Source organism: Xenopus laevis, chromosome 7S (genome assembly GCF_017654675.1).
Source record: "Xenopus laevis strain J_2021 chromosome 7S, Xenopus_laevis_v10.1, whole genome shotgun sequence".
Classification (NCBI taxonomy): domain Eukaryota; kingdom Metazoa; phylum Chordata; class Amphibia; order Anura; family Pipidae; genus Xenopus; species Xenopus laevis.
Genome location: NC_054384.1, coordinates 92625998 through 92644715, shown reverse-complemented (window position 1 = coordinate 92644715; position 18718 = coordinate 92625998). Strand labels below are relative to the sequence as shown.

Below are 18718 nucleotides of genomic sequence, written 5' to 3'. Positions count from 1 at the left end.
CTTCCATTGTACATTTCCCTTTCTTCCATCTTAGTCTGTTCCCTTTTTATTTTATACTTTTTAATACTTTTGCAAATGAATATACCACTTATTTAAAGACTGTTTCAAGTCATTTGCCTGGCACCCAAAAATAGAGCAGATACAACAGGAGGCCATATAAATGTTTTGACTTTACCCTGTTATTTATTAGATTGGTCAAATGGACAGTGATTTGTGTCAAGAAGATTTTGGAACCAAAATGAAGTACAAGAAGAAAATTGTATTAGGCAAAATGTATTACTTTTTCAGAACCACATACAACTTATAAGGGTCAGAGGAAGCTAAAAGAGAGCCAAGCATCAGATACAAAAACCCCACAATACATGTGCCCAAAACGATCTAATGGTAATATAAGTAATTACACATCAAAATAAAATAAAAAGCGATTTTTATTCACCACCATGCCATATTAGTCAAATTAAAACCATTAAAAATAAGCAGCGACGCATGTGAGAAAGGAGGGGAACCCTTCTATATGGATAGTTAACCCCATTAGCTGATTATGTTAATCAGGTATAGGACAAATTGCATGCCAGTGTGTAATAAAAACATTAACCCATTAGTATGAGAAGACTATTTGAAGGATTTTGAAAATAATAAATGCAAAGTCACAATATTACCATTAGATCGTTTTGGGCACATGTATTGTGGCGTTAAAGCCCCTTTTGGTTTTTGTATCTAATATTGGTTAGTTTGTGGACACCCCAATCCATGTAGCCTGATACTACTAATGGTTAAGCCTCACTTGAGACAATTTGCTGTTATTCAGATCCAAGAATCAGGTGCACCACGGGATGAGGAACAAGCCGAACCAGGTACTATTATTAACAAGCCACACCTTAAAGTTGACCATTTAGGCCTTGTATCCACCCCTTGTTTCCTGGCAAAGTTTTTTTGCTAAACAGGAGAAAGATGGAGATAATTTGTTTACAAGAATACAATCTCCTTCCTTATCTCTCTATTGTGACAGTTTTGTTAGCAGGAATCAATTGTGCACTATTAATCTAATCATCTACCTCGCAAGAACCAAACATGGAGTAGCTTCAATTTCCCTGTTTGCAGTGTTTAGCTCAAGAAATAACCTTTGATTTTTCATGACCAAAACAATTGGCAAAAAGTATGTTCAAGACCTGTTCACTGCACTCATGGTAAATAATCTTAAAATGTACAAGCAATGTGTCAAAAAGCAAAATAACATAGCTGTACAGGTTACTGCACTACCATGTCTGTGTGTGGCCACACTATAATATAAATAAATCCGTAACTATAGAACAGCGAGCAAAGGAATTTAATTTGCAGTGAGAAAATGTAATTTATTTTTATTGCGTCTGCTTTAATTTTATAATACATGCTCTGGGTTATCACCTGATAATAGGCTGGGGGGGCTGCATGCTTTCTAAACTTAAAACACAGGAGATGAGAATGTGACTATGGGTCTATTAGCTCTGAGAATTCAATTATACTGGCTGTAAATAATCTCACCATGTCTGTGACTGTTGTACCGGGTATCTGGGCAGCAACTATTCAACCTCTTTCAAAATTGTTGATATCTATTGTGTTGCTATAGAAATGGTACATTCTTCTTCAGATATCACTTGTAGGATAAACAGAAAGAAATTAGTTACATTAATATGCAAGTTCTTATCTTCTGCCATTCTGCTCTTTTCTTTCTTTACTTCTAGATATTAATGAGAACTTTCTGTTTCAGCTGACCCTGAGACCTTAAAAATATGAACCTTCACTGTAAAATGTACCCTTGACAGTCATGTGTGAACCCACTGATTGTGGAGCATGTGAATTAATGTATGGCCAGTGATTCACCTTGTATATCCCTTGATGATGGAAATGTGTTCCATTAAATACTCTGAAAAATACCCATACAAGTGAAGTAAGTATTGGAGTATTGTACATAATAATATAATAATAAAATATAGTATATAATTGTTAAAATCAATCCAATAGTCTCATATTACTTTATGGTTTTTTACCTAACTGTTTTTGTGAGATGTTGGATAATCTTAATTTAAATAATTAATAGGCGCCACCAAGGTTCTCTTTGTTTCAGCCCCAAAAATCAGCCTTGACCAGCAAAAATATATTTCCCATAAGACATTGCTTTAAGAGTATTCTAAGCCTTTTGTTGTTACATAGTATTTGTACCTGGAAAGAGAACTGGCTAAAAGATAGACTACAAAGAGTGGTGGTAAATGAAACATTTTCTAATTGGACCAGTGTTGTTAGTGGAGTACTGCAGGGCTCTGTACTAGGTCCCTTGCTTTTCAACCTGTTTATTAATGACTTGGAGGTGGGCATTGAAAATTGGAAAACTGGGCAGCAAACTGGAAAATGAGGTTCAATGTTGATAAATGCAGGTTATGCACTTTGGCAAAAATAATATAAATGCAAGTTATACACTAAATGGCAATGTGTTGGGAGTTTCCTTAAATGAGAAGGATCTAGGGGTTTTTGTAGATAACAAGTTGTCTAATTCTGGGCAGTGTCATTCTGTGGCTACTAAAGCAAATAAAGTTCTGTCTTGAATAAAAAAAAGGCATAAACTCAAGGCATGAAAACATAATTTTGCCTCTTTATAGGTCCCTGGTAAGGCCTCACTTGGAGTATACGGTGCAGTTTTGCACTACGGTCCTTAAGAATCAATGAGCTGGAGAAAGTTCAGAGACGTGCAACTAAACTGGTTAGAGGGATGGAAGACTTAAGGTTGGGGTATAGTGCAGACTGTCAAGGTTGGGGTTGTTTTCTCTGGAAAATAATGCGCTTGCGAGGGGACATGATTAGACTGTACAAGTACATTAGAGGACATTATAGACAAATAGCAGGGGACCTTTTTACCCATAAAGAGGATCATGGCACCAGAGGCCTCCCCTTCAGACTAGAGGAAAAGAACTTTCATTTGAAGCAACGTAGATGGTTCTTTACAGTGAGGAAAGTGAGGTTGTGGAGTTTACTGCCGGGTGATGCTGATTCTGTTAATGCCTTTATGAGTGGCTTGGATGATTTCTTGGACAGACATAATTTTAAAAGCTAATGTAATACCAAAATGTGTAGTTAATGTATTAGTATATATATATATATATATATATATAGTTTATGTGAGTGTATGGAGGGTTCAATATGTGTATGTATGGACACTGGGTTTTATTTGGAGGGGTTGGACTTGATGGACTTTGGTCTTTTTTTTTTATCTAACTATGTAACTATTATGTAACTATGGTGGCACACAAAAAAGGGACTGATCTATTAATGTTCCAAAATTGCACCAACTCAGTTACCAATACCAAAAAATAAGCAATTTGTTTTGATCAGTCTGAAATAAAAGGTTATGCCATGAGTGACTGTCATTATGCAGCCATGGAAATCACCCCCAATGTGAGACTCCAGGCATATGAAAAGCATTACATTTACCATACATTCAAATATCCACCTTGGCCACCCTTGACAAAGCCAAATTGGACTGATCTACAGTTACTGTTGGCCAAGGGGACAACAATCAGGTCATATTGCATATATCTTATTTGTTGATATGGTTACTATATCTAGAGCAAAGGTTATGCCTGTTATTATATTATGATCTATAGGGCTTATGTATAACTCTAAGATCTTCTAATGTATAACCTTAAGACATGAGGTATGGAAGACTTTCTCTTAAACAGTTGAAGTTTATTGCTGTGATTCCTTCATAACAGGTAGACAGCGGCACAACCGTTTTTCCTCACCTCTCCCTAACAAAGACGGCTGTCCCTTCCTCTATCACTGCCAGAATGCAAAGTGCTCTTCAAAATAACTTATTTCTCTGCCGCAGTAGTAGTATATTATGTGAATCACTAAATTAAATACCTTGTGGCAGTTTAGTGGAAATGTGCTTCAGGACGTTTGACAGGATTATGATCATAGATCAATGTTTTAAAACTAATTGCAAAAAGACCTTTTACTGCCAAAATGTTATTCCGATGTAGACATATTTGGTAACTTTAGTTATGATGTGAACTGTGGTTTTGTAAGATCATTTACAATAGCAATAAGATTAACGTTTTTGTGGTTTTCCAATTTTTTTACATTTTTTTTTTTTTTTTTTTTTTGCTGTGGTTCTCCAATTTGGTATTTATAATGGTAATGGTTTTCTAGGGCCTATGACCAGTTACAGTGTGATTGACAAACTGGCCATGATCTTAATATCAGTTATAATCAGTGATACCATACGCTACAGGAACAAGTGCTTCTACATCTTTAGAAAAGCTAGTTGAAAGATACACTCCAGGCCAGTGATCCCCAAGCAGTGGCTAGTGAGCATCCTTTATTTACCCCTTGGATGTTGCTATCAATGGTCTCAAGGAATGGGCTTATTTTTGAATTCCAAGCATGGAGGCAAGTTTTGGTTGCATAAAACCCAGGTGTGCTGCCAAAAAGAACCCATGGGGCTAGAAAATTACCAATTACAGTCCTTATTTTGCACCACCCAGAAAGTCTTTTTCATGCTTGTATTGCTCCCCAACTCTTTTTACAGTTGAATGTGGTTCAAGTTTGAGAAGTAGGGATGGGCGAATTTTTTGCCTTGTTTTGCCGCAGAAATGACGCCCATAGACTTGTATTGCATTGTGCGACAAAAAAAAGATGCGCGTCAAAAAAGTTTCACCGCGCAACAACATTTTTTTGACGCCCATAGGTTTTAATCGGTGTCAGCGAATTTTTGGCGAAATGAAAAGGGTCAAATTCGCCCATCCCTAGTGAGAAGAGGTCCAGGTGCATTGCCCCGAACCTTCAGCTGAGGGAGCGGACCTGTCAGGCTTACCGTCTAATCCAACGAAGAAGGAGCAGGAACTTGTAGAACACGAACCCACAAGCGCCTCGCACAACACTAACCCACCTGGAGTGGAACAGGGAGAAGTGAAGTGACGAGTAGCCAATGAGACTAACCGAAGCGAAGTACAGAGGGTTCAGGCAGAAGCGAAGTCAGACAGGCCGAGGTCGGGGCAGGCAGCGAAGAGTTGTAAACGAGGTCAGGCAAGAAGATCAGGGCAGGCGGCAATAGACAATCCGGGAACAAGCTGAGGTCAAACACAGAAGATCAGTAGAATACAATGCTAGGGTTTCAGTCAAATAACCTAATAACCAGGCAAGGAGTCACAGTACTGGTTAGGATTAAATAGAGCTTATTTGGCGCCAAACTGGCGTCATCACGCTGGCGTCGCACAGCTGACGTCAGTGCGTCCGTCATCGGCGTCCGTCGCTGACGCCCCTGCGTCGGCGACCGTCGCCGGCGTCCAACGCTGCGCGCTGACGCGCATCGGTTCCCTGATGAGCGCGCCTGCGCCTGCGCCGGAAGGAACGTGGAAGCGGATCCTCACAGGACCACAATGTAGAGAAAAAAAGAGCAGGCACTTCCAAAGACCAATCCTCCAGGCAGACTTGTCAAATCATAAGTAATTTATTTTGGTACACAAGGATACAGCCTTACGCATTTCAAATCATTCAGATAGAGCCTATGATTAAGTATCTGAATGATATGAAATGCGTAAGGCTGTTCATATCATTCAGATACTTAAACTTCACTCATTACTACTAGGGATGTAGCTTAGCATACTGTATATCATAGTTACATAGTTACATAGTTAAATTGGGTTGAAAAAAGACAAAGTCCATCAAGTTCAACCCCTCCAAATGAAAACCCAGCATCCATACACACACCCCTCCCTACTTTCACATAAATTATATATACCCATATCTATACTAACTATAGAGCTTAGTATCACAATAGCCTTTGATATTATGTCTGTCCAAGAAATCATCCAAGCCATTCTTATAGTCATTAACTGAATCAGCATCACAACATCACCCGGCAGTGCATTCCACAACCTCACTGTCCTGACTGTGAAGAACCCCCTACGTTGCTTCAAATGAAAGTTCTTCTGGTACGGTGATCCACTTTATGGGTAAAAAGGTCCCCTGCCATTTGTCTATAATGTCCTCTAATGTACTTGTAAAGTGTAATCATGTCCCCTCGCAAGCGCCTTTTTTCCAGAGAAAACAACCCCAACCTTGACAGTCTACCCTCATAATTTAAGTCTTCCACCCCTCTAACCAGTTTAGTTGCACTTAGTCTCTGCACTCTCTCCAGCTCATTTATATCCCTCTTAAGGACTGGAGTCCAAAACTGAACTGCATACTCCAGATGAGGCCTCACCAGGGACCTATAAAGAGGCATAATTATGTTTTCATCCCTTGAGTTAATGACCTTTTTTATGCAAGACAGAACTTTATTTGCTTTAGTAGCCACAGAATGACACTGCCCAGAACTTTTTATCTACAAAACCCCCTAGATCCTTCTCATTTGAGGAAACTCCCAACACACTGCCATTTAGTGGATAACTTGAATTTATATTATTTTTGCCAAAGTGCATAACCTTGCATTTATCAACATTGAACCTCATTTTCCAGTTTCTTGCCCAGTTCTCCAACTTCAATGCCCACCTCCAGGTCATTAATAAACAAGTTGAAAAGCAAGGGACCTAGTACAGTGCCCTGTGGTACTCCACTAACAACACTGGTCCAATTAGAAAATGTTCCATTTACCACTAGTGATGGGCGAATTTGCGCCGTTTCGCTTCGCCGAAAAATTTGCGAAATTCGCGAAACGGCGAAAAATTCGCAAAACGCCGCCGGCGTCTCGTTTTTGACGCCGGCGCCCATTTTTTTCGAATTTTCACGGGCGTTTTGCGGATTTATTCGCCTGCCGCGAATCGCGCAAATTCGCCGCGAATTCGCGCCTGGCGAATAAATTCGCCCATCACTATTTACCACCACTCTTTGTAGTCTATCTTTTAGCCAGTTCTCTATCCAGGTACAAATACTATGTTCCAGGCCAACATTCCTTAATTTAACCAGTAACCTTTTGTGTGACACTGTATCAAATGCTTTGATACCGCTGGTTACATCTGTATTATCATTATTTAATATAATATATCCCTCCACTGGTTGCTAAATGGGGAATTATACATTTTAAAGGGTAATTATTGAATAATAGTAACTTTGTCTTTTCGAGAACTTTTGCCTGGTGCACTTTTTAAAAGCTTGCCTTATTGTGCCACTAAAATCCAGGTTGCAAGCCTGCACTCACATTCCTCTTCACCTTTTGTACATTGCTTTTGGTTTTTCAGATGGTGTTGAAAATGTCACCCGCTGTGTTCATATGAATATAGAGAAAGCCAGCTATAAAGGCAGGTTATGCACATTACTGGGGAACATGGCATATGTATTTTTCTAGTTAACGGGAATGGTGGGCTTATGAAACACTGCACCATGTTGAGCAGCAATTCACCATTAAAGTCTCATACAGGTTGAGCCATTGTCTTTACTATTAAAAACTAAGCCAGACAGGCAATTTTCCCTGTGCTAATTACAGCTGCTGGAAAATCGAGGCTTTGTAGTGGCAGTGACACAAGTGTCAACTCAAACACCCAGCCATGAATACTGCCAGAGACTTTCCCCAGTGAAATGCTAGTGGATCCTAATCAGCATTGCTACATACTTCAGCTTGGCAGATGGGCAATAATTTATAAGTGAGACAGGAGCAAGCTGTGTCTATTCTATCCTATTGGTACAACTTTTCTGTTTTGCTAAAGAACTGACATTACATGATATCATTATAAACACACCTCTCTATAAATGCTTGTACAATGCAGGTTTTGTTCCTTTTTTTTAAGCATAATATGTTTATAAATAACTGGCTGGGAGGATATCAAAGGTTGGGAGGGTCATAGATTTGATAATATGAATAACCACTTAAAGGGGTTATGTGATACAAATATATCAAAGGCTCAATATATAATATAAATATATATATATATATATATATATATATATATATATATATATATATATATATATATATATATCTCCAAGGTGAGTTGACAGCACTCCAAGGAAGTTTTGAGGCAAAGGTTTCAGCAAACAAAATGTCGATTTATTGGTGGTTCCAATAAACCTATATTTTGCATTTTGAGAGAGAGAGAGAGAGAGAGAATATTGTGGGTGCCTTTGAAACTGGGGCAAGACATGGACTCCCTATGAGAATGGACAATAATTTTTCACTTAAACGGGTTATTCACCGTCAAACAACCAGTTGGTTTCAGATAGATCATCAGAAATAATGACTTTTTCCAATTACTTTCTATTTTCTATGTGTGACCGTTTTTCTAATATTGAAGTGTAAAGTGTCATGTTTCACCTTCTCAAGCAGCTCTGGGAGGGGGGGGGGGGTCGCCGATCCTGTAAACTGTTCTAAATTGATACATTTAGTTGATAAATATCTTATCTTTGTCCCTGCTGTGCAGAATCCCTGAGTGTCATTAGAGGCAGATGTTAGAATTTATACAATTGTTGCTAATATTCCACCGATACTGCTGAGAAATGTATGAACTAAATGTTGCAAAATTGTAACTGTTCAGAATCTGCACCTGAATTACTGAGCTGCCAGACTGAAACACCAGAGACACGAACATTCAACTTTAAACTTAGATTTTGAAAAAACAGTAAAAAATAAATAATGGAAAGTAATTGAAAAAAAGTCCTTATTTCTGGGGAGCAATCTGAAAACAATTGAACTGAAAAAAGTGTTTGGAAGGTGAACAACCTCCAAATGAATTTGTTTTTTTTACATATTTTAGACAGAGGAAAGAGAGAAGATTAATGTATACCTCTATGTTTCCAAAGATGATTTAAGCTCCAACCACTAATGAACTACTCATTTAGCATTAGAAACATTGATTTATTCTACAAACAGATTGTTTCATCTATTTCCATGACAACAATTCTTCAAACATTGTTTTATCTATTAATACTTAACTTTAGTCATATAGCAACATTTTGTTATTATACAGTACATTACAGTACTATGTACTTAGACAGAACTGAAACTGTTTTTGTTATTTTTACTACTTCTGTTAATTATAATTCTTTTCTCATTTAAATGAAAACTTAAGACCGAATAAAAAAGTTTTGGGGTAATCTGTCCTAAGGATACCCAAAGTCTGACTTACTTATAATTAGAACATTAAAGTATTACTAGAGATTTGTGCTGGTGGTTGGACCATCATCTCTGTTCACTCATTTCTTATCTTATTTTTGACTTAAAGGCCACTTAAATCCTAGGACAATTTTGTTTATATCAATATAGCCACCCTGTATATGGTTAAGAAGATAGTCAGAGATAGGTTAAAATAGAGTTATAGGCCATGGCGTTGTACCCTAGGCAAATGATTCATAGTTAGGTTTATTCTATTCTATTCATTTTTGAGTTTTTGGTTAGAAAGTTTCTCTTTGGGGTAGGCTTTCTTTTGCCACAGCTGTTGTAGATGGGTGAAAGCTTGCCATTGTAGGAAAGGACTTGTATTCACCTGCTGAATTTAATTTTTTAGATCTTTCTTGGTAGGGATGCACTGAATCCAGGATTTGGTTCGGGAATCAGACAGGATTCGGCCTTTTTCAGTAGGATCCAGATTTGGGCGAATCCTTCTGTCCGGCCGAACTAAATCCAAATCCTAATTTGCATATGCTTTCCCCTTCACTCCCCCAATTTGCATATGCAAATTCGGATTTGGTTGATGTGCTGCTTCCCATGCCCAGTGGCCCTATGCCATAAAAGAAACAGTATGCTAAAAAAAGTGGCACGACCTCTTCCACATAATAGATTTTTATAGGCAATATTGTATTCCATGTATCTGTCCTTTCTAGTGTTGGGTGAATAAATTCGCCAGGCGCAAATTTGCAGCAAAATTACATGCTTCACCACCCGCGAATAAATTCGTGAAGATTCACCGGTGTCACAATATTTTGGATGGGCAGTGGAAACGTCACTCGCATCAAAAACGTTGCACGTCAACATTATTCATACGCCCATTGACTTTAACACCGGCATCAATATTAACGCGTGCGTCAAAATTTTCACATGACAAATTTGCCCATCACTAGTCCTTTCTATAAGGAAGAGTTCCTTCCAGATTTCCACCATCCAAATTGATGCAGCGCCCCTTGTTTCTAGCATTCTTCACCTGCCACAAACTGCTTCCTCTATCAATTATCTTGATTTGCTGTGTATTTCACTAGACCTGTTGAGCAATAAGCACACAGATGATTCCTCCTGGTGTTTATTCTGTTTGAATCAAGGGGATGTGTGATGTACTAATCAATCGGCCAATTTTTGTATGTTCCTCTTTGTGTCCCTATTTTATTTATTTATTTATTTATTTATTTTATCAGCCTGCATAGATCTGAATGATCTCACTTGATAAGAAGAAAGCTGTGGATCCTATTACATCTGAATTTCATGGTTCTCAAGATATAAACATTTGACTGTAGATAAAGGTGCCTATCCCTGGAGCCCAGAGCTTATTAAGTGTGAGGCTGTAAATATGGTGCACCACAGAGCATGCACTCTACAGTAATGAATTCATGTATTGGGCAGCTCATAGAAAGCCAAACCTGCGGGACTTGGAATAATCAGGAAGCAGCTGCTGTCTCACACAACTCACTTACGAAATAACCAACACACACTGAGATGCAGTTGCAGTTTTTGCTGCTGCCCACTCTCTATGTCATACACTCGGTATATGTACAATCCCTTTCTGATCATGGCTGCCCTGGTTTCATTAGCAGAGCCAAGATGCAACAGTAAAGATGAAAATATATGCAAATATCCATGTCTGCATCTGTAGAATGTTTGGAAGGGACCAATAGGCAGCTGATGAGACAGGGGACCTATACAACCTTTTTGGTAAGTTGCATTATGTTCCAAGCACTAGTGTAATTTATCATTTATGCACATTTATATAAAAACCTTAATAAAGTATATGCAGTACTTTATAATCAAGAACAGTCAGCAAGGTGTTCTGTTCATCCCATTACATTTATATTTTATAAGCACTGAAACCTTTAACTATCTACCCATTGTTAGTTATGCAATTTATTACATTGGATTGTACTTTCTTCTGTACTGTAACTGTTTTCTCTCCATCAGAGTTGCAGAGCATCATTGTGCCCTATCATGGCTTACTAAGGTCATTCCTTGGTGTATGAATGGGTCAATCAAAACTAGGGATGCACCAAATCTTGGATTCGGTTAGTGATTCAGCAAAGTCCAGCCAGGATTGGGCCGAATCCAAGGCCTAGCCAAACAAAGTATAAAGCAAAACAATTGGCTGCATTTTCAGGCGCTGAGGGTTTGTATTTTGTTAAGTAGGATACAGGGATTTGGCTTAAAGGAGAAGGAAAGGCTTCTTTTAACATTTGGCACCCAGAAATGATTGTATTTACTTGCCTTAAACCCCAGGCTGGTGCTCCTATCAACAGAAAACTGCACTGGCCGGGGTTCTTCCAGCGAGCACCATGGAACAATCCTATTCCTGCTTCTTCTTTCTTCAAATTTCCCAGGGCAGACACATGCACAGTAGAACGAAATAGCCAACTTTTTAGTTAAAGTTTGGCTTTTCACTGTAATGCGCATGCGCAGCTGCGAGAAGAAAGAAGAAGCTGGAAGTGGATCACTCCGTGGTGCTCAGTGGAAGAACCCCAACCCAATGCTCCTATCAGCAGAAATCTGCACCGGCCTGGGGTTCTTCCAGCGAGCACCACCGAGTGATCCCCTTCCGGCTTCTTCTTGCGGCTGCGCATTCGCATTACAGTGAAAAGCAGAAGGGTTTCAGGTAAGTATATACAATCATTTGGGGGTGCCTAACACTTGGCACCCCCAAGTGGAAGAAAACTTTCCTTCTCCTTTAATGCTGAATTGGAGGGTTTGTTGCATCTCTAATCAGAGCTTGAAGAGGCTTCTATCCATCATACTGTAAGTGTGGGTATGGGACCTGTTATCCAGAATGCTCTGGACTTGAGGTTTTCCAACTAAGGGACCTTTCCGTAATTATAAATAAAATCTGCTAATGAAAACAATTTAAACATTTATTAAACCCAGTAGGATTGTTTTGCCTCCAATAAGTATTAATTATATCTTAGTTGGAATCAAGAACAAGGTACTGTTTTATTATTACAGAGAAAAAGGAAAATATTTTTAAAAAATCTGAATTATTTCCATCGGACATAGCTCTTCTGTAATTCAGAGCTTTCTGGATAATAGGTTTCCAGATACCTTTCTCTAATGTCAGCGGGGCCAAGAAAAACACACCTTGTTTAACCCCTGCCACTAATAGCATAATAATAACAAGGCCAAGCACAGTTGTCTAGTTGGTATTGGACAATTATGCTGAGTTTCAAAAACAGCTTTAGGCAGTGACTTAGGTGTCCGTTTACTAAAGTGCGGTAAATCTGACTTTAAGTTTCCGCATGTTATCGCTGAGAATATTTTTACGCCAGAATATTCGCAGCGAACTAAGTTTACTAAACAGCGATGCGCTCAGAAGTCATTGCGATCATTTGCGATAACTACGTTAAGGAACCAGCTTACGTTAGCGGTAATTTTAGCGAGTTGCGAATTTTCTGGCGAAAAATTAAGTTTTTGTGAATATTTGTGCTATAAAATAGTCTTGTTTTATGGTGGTTATTATGGCAATTTTTACTGTGACATTTATGGCCAGAAATGCACCTTCAAAACTCAAACTTTATTGACTGATGATTATACCATCCAACAACATTACCAGAGTAACACCAACCAAACATGTCTGCATCATATAAACCCTTCTGCCAATAGAATCATAGGAACAAGAAATGATACCAGTCAATCTCTTTGCTTCATAGAAATGCACAGTTTAATGTAGCCAATCACAATGAAACCAAAAAAGTGAAGAGGCTGATTGGACTGTGATGGCCGCTGCCAATAATAAGCCTCTGAGCTGAAACTGCTGCTGTTGCAACAGATAGAAGCAGAAGCCAAAACATGCTGTCAGCAATAGCTACAGATCTCTCTCCTGTCAGCAAAGAATGATGGGTAAAAAAAAACAGTACTATGGGATATTTCCTGCCCCTTGAGAATTTTCTGGCCAAAAAAATACTTTTACGCCACTACATAGGTGGCGGTAAAAGTATCGAGAAGATTCTGGCGTTCATTTTGTCTTTAGCACATTTCGCTGTTTAGTAAACCAGGCGTTAATGTGTACGTATCGTTATTTTCAGCGAATGCGATAACTGGTGATAATATATTTTTTATATGAACACATTTATATGAGAACAGCCTATTCCAATGACGGACAAATGGTTATGTGTCAGAGTGTAAGAACAATAAAGTCTAATAACAAATGCCCCTATCATTCTGACTCAGCAATAACCACATGCCCAAGGCAGGAAAGGTGAAGGGATGGGTGATGTTCCCCCATTTATTTATTCTCTTATTAATGACACCCAGTGATGAGAGGTCACTTTGTAAGTTACTGACAGAATTCAGAGTGTCAGCAGATATTAGATGAGGCCCCTTTTTATAGAAGTGTTTTCTTCATTTGCTGATTCCTCCCTGTGTCTGCTTTTAACAGATAAAGAACTGCAAGGCTGAGGGACAGTTGTAAGCAGGAAACTATTTTCAGTGCAATATCTGTAGTTAAGAACATCAGTCCTCTTCCAACATTTTGGGAGGGTTCAAGTTATATAACATATGTATGTGTACTCCCATTTTAATCTATAAAAGCTTGTGAAAAGTGGAGTGTCTTTGGCAAAATGCTCGTGGGACACTTCGGTGTAACATGATCATTTTCCCAAGGCAAAACCATTAAAAATTCTTTGTTAAACTCAATAAACCTCATTTTATTTGAAATAGCCTTAACTCGATGTTTTGCCTTCCATATAACGAGGTCATAGCAATAAAATTATCAACACTGGCGAACAATTATTCTTGCGCAAGAAAATTCGCAAATTTATATTTACCGCGGGTTAGTAAACTGGCGATAACATATTTGGCGAAAATTCTGTCTATATTGTGCGAATATTTTTAACGCACTTTAGTAAACGGACCCCTAAGCTTGACAATGTTGGGCCCTATTGCAAAAAAATTGGGGTCTCCCTCCATGTTGCCCTACCTACATGGATTTAATGGTGTGGTGAAGGCAGGAGAAAGCATGACAATGGAATGCTGCCCCCAGTCCCCTGGACCCAACTGTCTTTAGTTAGGCCACTGGCTGGAGAATTCTGATTGGGCAGCCTCTTTGTTGGTAATATTTATCCTTGGTATTTCTCTCATCTCAGCTACTAGTCAATGAGGTTGATTTCTGTGCATAATGGCAGCTGCTTCTTTGCAGGTCTCAGAGAGAGAGGGGTCTGAGGCAGTCACTCTTAAGTGAACTCCAGCTCGGCAAACAAAGAATGTCAGAGGTATGAGATTACCAATGCCTTTCTCTCTATCTCTCTTTGGGCAAACGGGGGCTCAGCTGCTTCATGTGGTTGCTTAGCACAGGAGCTCCTGAGAACCGTGCCAAGCTTTTTACGGAAAATGATGGAAATCGGTGCCAGAAAATTAATTTTAAGGATTAAGTCATAGAATATAAAATTCAGATATAAAGGAAAAAAAATATTTCAACACAACAGGTCCACTTTAGAGAAGCACAAAGCAAGCCCTCCAACTACAGTTCTGTGTAGCTCTAGTACAAAATGCAGTTATTACAAAAAAAATCTTATTAAACTGGTCACATATGGACCTACCATCAAGCAATCAATGCTCATGAATTCTTAAAGTGTATGAATCCAAACAATTGACTTAGCCCTATGTATTCCAATGGATGGCTTCATGGATGACTTTTAAATGCAAATAAATAACTACCATTGCAGAATAGTTTTCCATTCTTCCCTGTTTCCCTGTTATGCAGAATGCTGGGCACCTGGGGTATTCCGGATAAAGGATATTTCCGTAATTTGGATCTTAAGTCTACTTGAAAATCATGTCAACATTAAATAAACCCAATAGGCTGGTTTTGCTTCCAATAAGGATTAATTATATCTTAGTTTGGATCAAGTACAAGGGGCTGTTTTATTATTACAGAATAAAAGGAAATCATTTTTATTACGGGTTTCCGGATAACGGATCCTATACCTGTACTAGTAAAACAGGGTACCAGGGAATATGAATACAATCCTATCCTCATTGAAAATCCCTTTTGGTAATTACAAAATGTGTACAGTGACCTGGGGTGTCCACATTTTGTACAGTATAAACAACCAAACGCATTAGAGGACTTAACCCCCAGGTAACTGTAATATCGTCCACTTACAATGTAAAAATAAAATACAGTTTATTAAGCTACATCATAAAATACCAGCACAATTAAAAATACCCATAAAAATAATGGCACTGCAGGTTTAGTTTGAGGAGCCCACAATTGTTGACATCGGGAATATCGTAACTACATGGACGCATTTATTTTTTCAACAAATATTGAGTTATATAGGGGCCCCTCAAACCAAATCTGCAGTGCCATTATTTTTATGGGTTTGGGTGTTTTTAATTGTGCTGGTATATTATGATATAGATTAATAATTACTTATTTTTACATTGAACAGGTTTGGGACCCTTTATCAAAAATGCTGGGGACCTGGAGTTTTCTGGATAACGGATCTTTCCATAATTTGGATCTTCATACCATAAGTCTACTAGAAAATCATTTAAACATTAAGGGGCACATTTACTAAGGGTCGAATATCGAGGGTTAATTAATATTCGACCATCGAAGTAAAATCCTTTGACTTCGAATATCGAAGTCGAAGGATTTACCACAAATACTTTGATCGAAGGAAAAATCGTTCAAAAAAAGCTTAGAAAACCTATGGGGAAGGTCCTCATATGCTAACATTGATGCTCGGTGGGTTTAAAGTGCTGAAATAGGTAGTCAAAGTTTTTTTTTAAGAGACAGTACTTCGACTATCGAATAGTCGAACGATTTTTAGTTCGAGTCCAGGTCGTAGTCGAAGGTCGAAAGTAGCCAATTCGATGGTCGAAGTACCCAAAAAAAAACTACGAAATTTGAAGTTTTTTAACTTCGAATCCTTCACTCGAGCTTAGTAAATATGCCCCTAAATAAACCCAATGGGCTAGTTTTGCTTCCAATAAGGATTAATTATATCTTAGCTGGGATCAAGTACAAGGGACTGTTTTATTATTACAGAGAAAAAGGAAACCATTTTTAAAAATTTGGCTTATTTGATTATAATGGAGTCTATGGGAGACAGCCTTTCCATAACTCTGAACTTTATGGATAACGCTTTTCTGGATAACGCATCCCATACCGTACTGTCGGTGGATGATATAACAGTTACCTGGGAGTTAAGTCCTCTAATGCGTTTTGGTTGTTTCTAGGGCACGAGAATGAATTAATCTTTTTTTTGTATGATACCAATTTGACCGGATCAGCCGCACATACAATTAGTTATACTTTCATTAGTCTTGACGTGCTCCCACAACTACCTCTGGATTTCTGTATATTACCGGTCATTCAAGCCCAGCTAGCACTGCACTCAGAACAATCTTTGCTAAAGAAAGTTTTCTCTTCTTCTGGGAAAAGTGTCGGGTAAACTGGGTAATATTGCAAAATGAATCAAAAGTGATCAATGGCGGGTCCGTAGCACTCGCTGCTGTCAGGAGATAATCATAGAGGGACAGTTTGGGTGGCAGTGGGACATTTTATCTTTGCCAGTGCACAGCCTCACAAGTCTCTAGCTAACAAAACGACATGGTAGCATTACAGGATCTTGTTGTTTGCACAGCAAATGAAAGAGATGCTATTGAATTCCAATAGTGCTGATGAGACCCCCCACTGCCCGGGATGCAATTAATAACATCCTCAGGTAAAGTTTATTACAAAATATTGGAAAAATTTATAACTGAAGAGCTTTTCTCGCTGTCCAGAAGGAGATGTAACGTACACAGAGTTTAGAAGAGTGTCAGTAATTGCTAGTAGAGAAATAATGAACAATAACATGAACACGACAACCTCAGTGTTCGGCTGGGTTACATTTATTTATTATACTACTGGGAACAGAACTAGACACAAATTAATTAGTGGTCCCTGTGCCTCCAGACATTTGTATATATAGATATAGGGGTACATTTATCAAAGAGTGAAGTTAAGAGTGAAGTTCCGCCACTCCTCATTCATTTCTATGGGATTTTTAAGGGCGTATTCATCAAAGGGTGAAATTTCACTTTCACCCATTGATAAATACGCCTTTCAAAATCCCATAGAAATGAATTGAGAGCTGCGGAATTTCACTCTAGTGGCGGAACTTCACTCTTTGATAAATTGACCCCATAGTCTCTACTACAGCCTTACCATTTGCCTGTTGGGTAGTGGTCTTACTTAAAAGTTTTGGTGGTCTCAGGTAACATCCAACAGTTATCAGGGAAAGACTCCTACACCCCGGGATCTCCTATTAAATATTTGGGGGAATTTGGGCGAAACGCCCAAGTCAAAGTCAATGGGCGTCCGAATATTGTTGACGTGCAACGGTTTTGATACGATCGACATGCATTCAAAAATTTTTGACACAGACAAATTTTTTCTGCAGATTTTCACGCCAGTTTTGCAAATTTATTCGCCGCGGAGAATTCACACCTGCCGAATTTATTTGCCCATTGCCTTAGGAAGTGTGGTGTGCCACGTGAAATGCGTAGAGGATTTTAGAAGTTTTCAGGATTTTAAAGACTTTTGATTTCATGCTTTTATGAATATCTGTTTGTAATTATCTCATTTTGGTTTCTATTTATTTCTTATTAAAATGCTATTACACTATTTTGGCACATTTTGTTTTCAATGGATATCCATAAAGGATACACAGAAGGTCCCTGATGAGAGATTGATGTTGGGCCTGGCTATACATGTATCTGATGAGTTTGTGATTCAGACATAGTGTGGTATTTAGATCAACTTACACCTACCTGTGTTTGTATAGAAAAAAACATTTCCACTTACACTTTAAGGAAATGAAACAATAATATTGGCATATAATACACTTTTTTTTTACTTTATTGAAGGATTTGCACCAGTGGTTTGTTTTTTGCGCGTCCCTATAGAATTGTTGACATTCAGGGGCACATTTACTACGAAGTTAAATCCTTCGACTTCGAAGTCGAAGGATTTACCGCAATTCCTTCAATTGAACGATCGAAGGAAAAATCGAACGATTCAAAGGATTTTAATCCATCGATCAAACGATTTTCCTTCTATCAGAAATTGCAAGGAAAGCCTATGGGGACCTTCCCCATAGGCTAACATTGGTGCTCGGTAGGTTTTAGGTGGCGAAGTAGGTGGTCAAAGTTTTTTTTTAAGAGACAGTACTTCGACTATCGAATGGTCGAATAGTCGAACGATTTTTAGTTCGAATCGAAGTCGAAGTAGCCAATCCGATGGTCGAAGTAGCCAAAAAAATACTTCGAAATTCAAAGTATTTTTTATTTTAATGCTTCACTCAAGCTAAGTAAATGTGCTCAATTCTGGTATCATACACCCTTGCTTCCATCCAGAGCAATTAATCAATAAATCCAATGTGTGGGTACAAATACCATGAGGCTCAGAAGTGCTGCTGCAAAAAGAGTCTTTATTCACAACACAACATGTTTCACTTTATCAAGTGTATGCAATCCCACAGTGATACAACCTTTTAAATACATTAAATCCCTCCCTCCTTTCTTTTGATTGGCCAACCAAACACTGCTGAGAGGATGTGCAGCCATCATAGTCTAAAA

The 18718-nt window shown here is 38.4% G+C and overlaps 1 long non-coding RNA gene across 1 annotated transcript in view; it reads left to right on the top strand.

The window, feature by feature from the left end:
- LOC108697747 overlaps positions 1-17765 on the top strand; it is a 70453-nt gene extending 52688 nt beyond the window's left edge. The window contains exons 3-5 of the long non-coding RNA XR_001932476.2: positions 10705-10825; positions 14286-14358; positions 17542-17765. This is a non-coding gene — a long non-coding RNA (uncharacterized LOC108697747). The remainder of the gene's footprint in view (positions 1-10704; positions 10826-14285; positions 14359-17541) is intronic.
- The last annotated feature ends 953 nt before the right edge of the window (positions 17766-18718 follow it).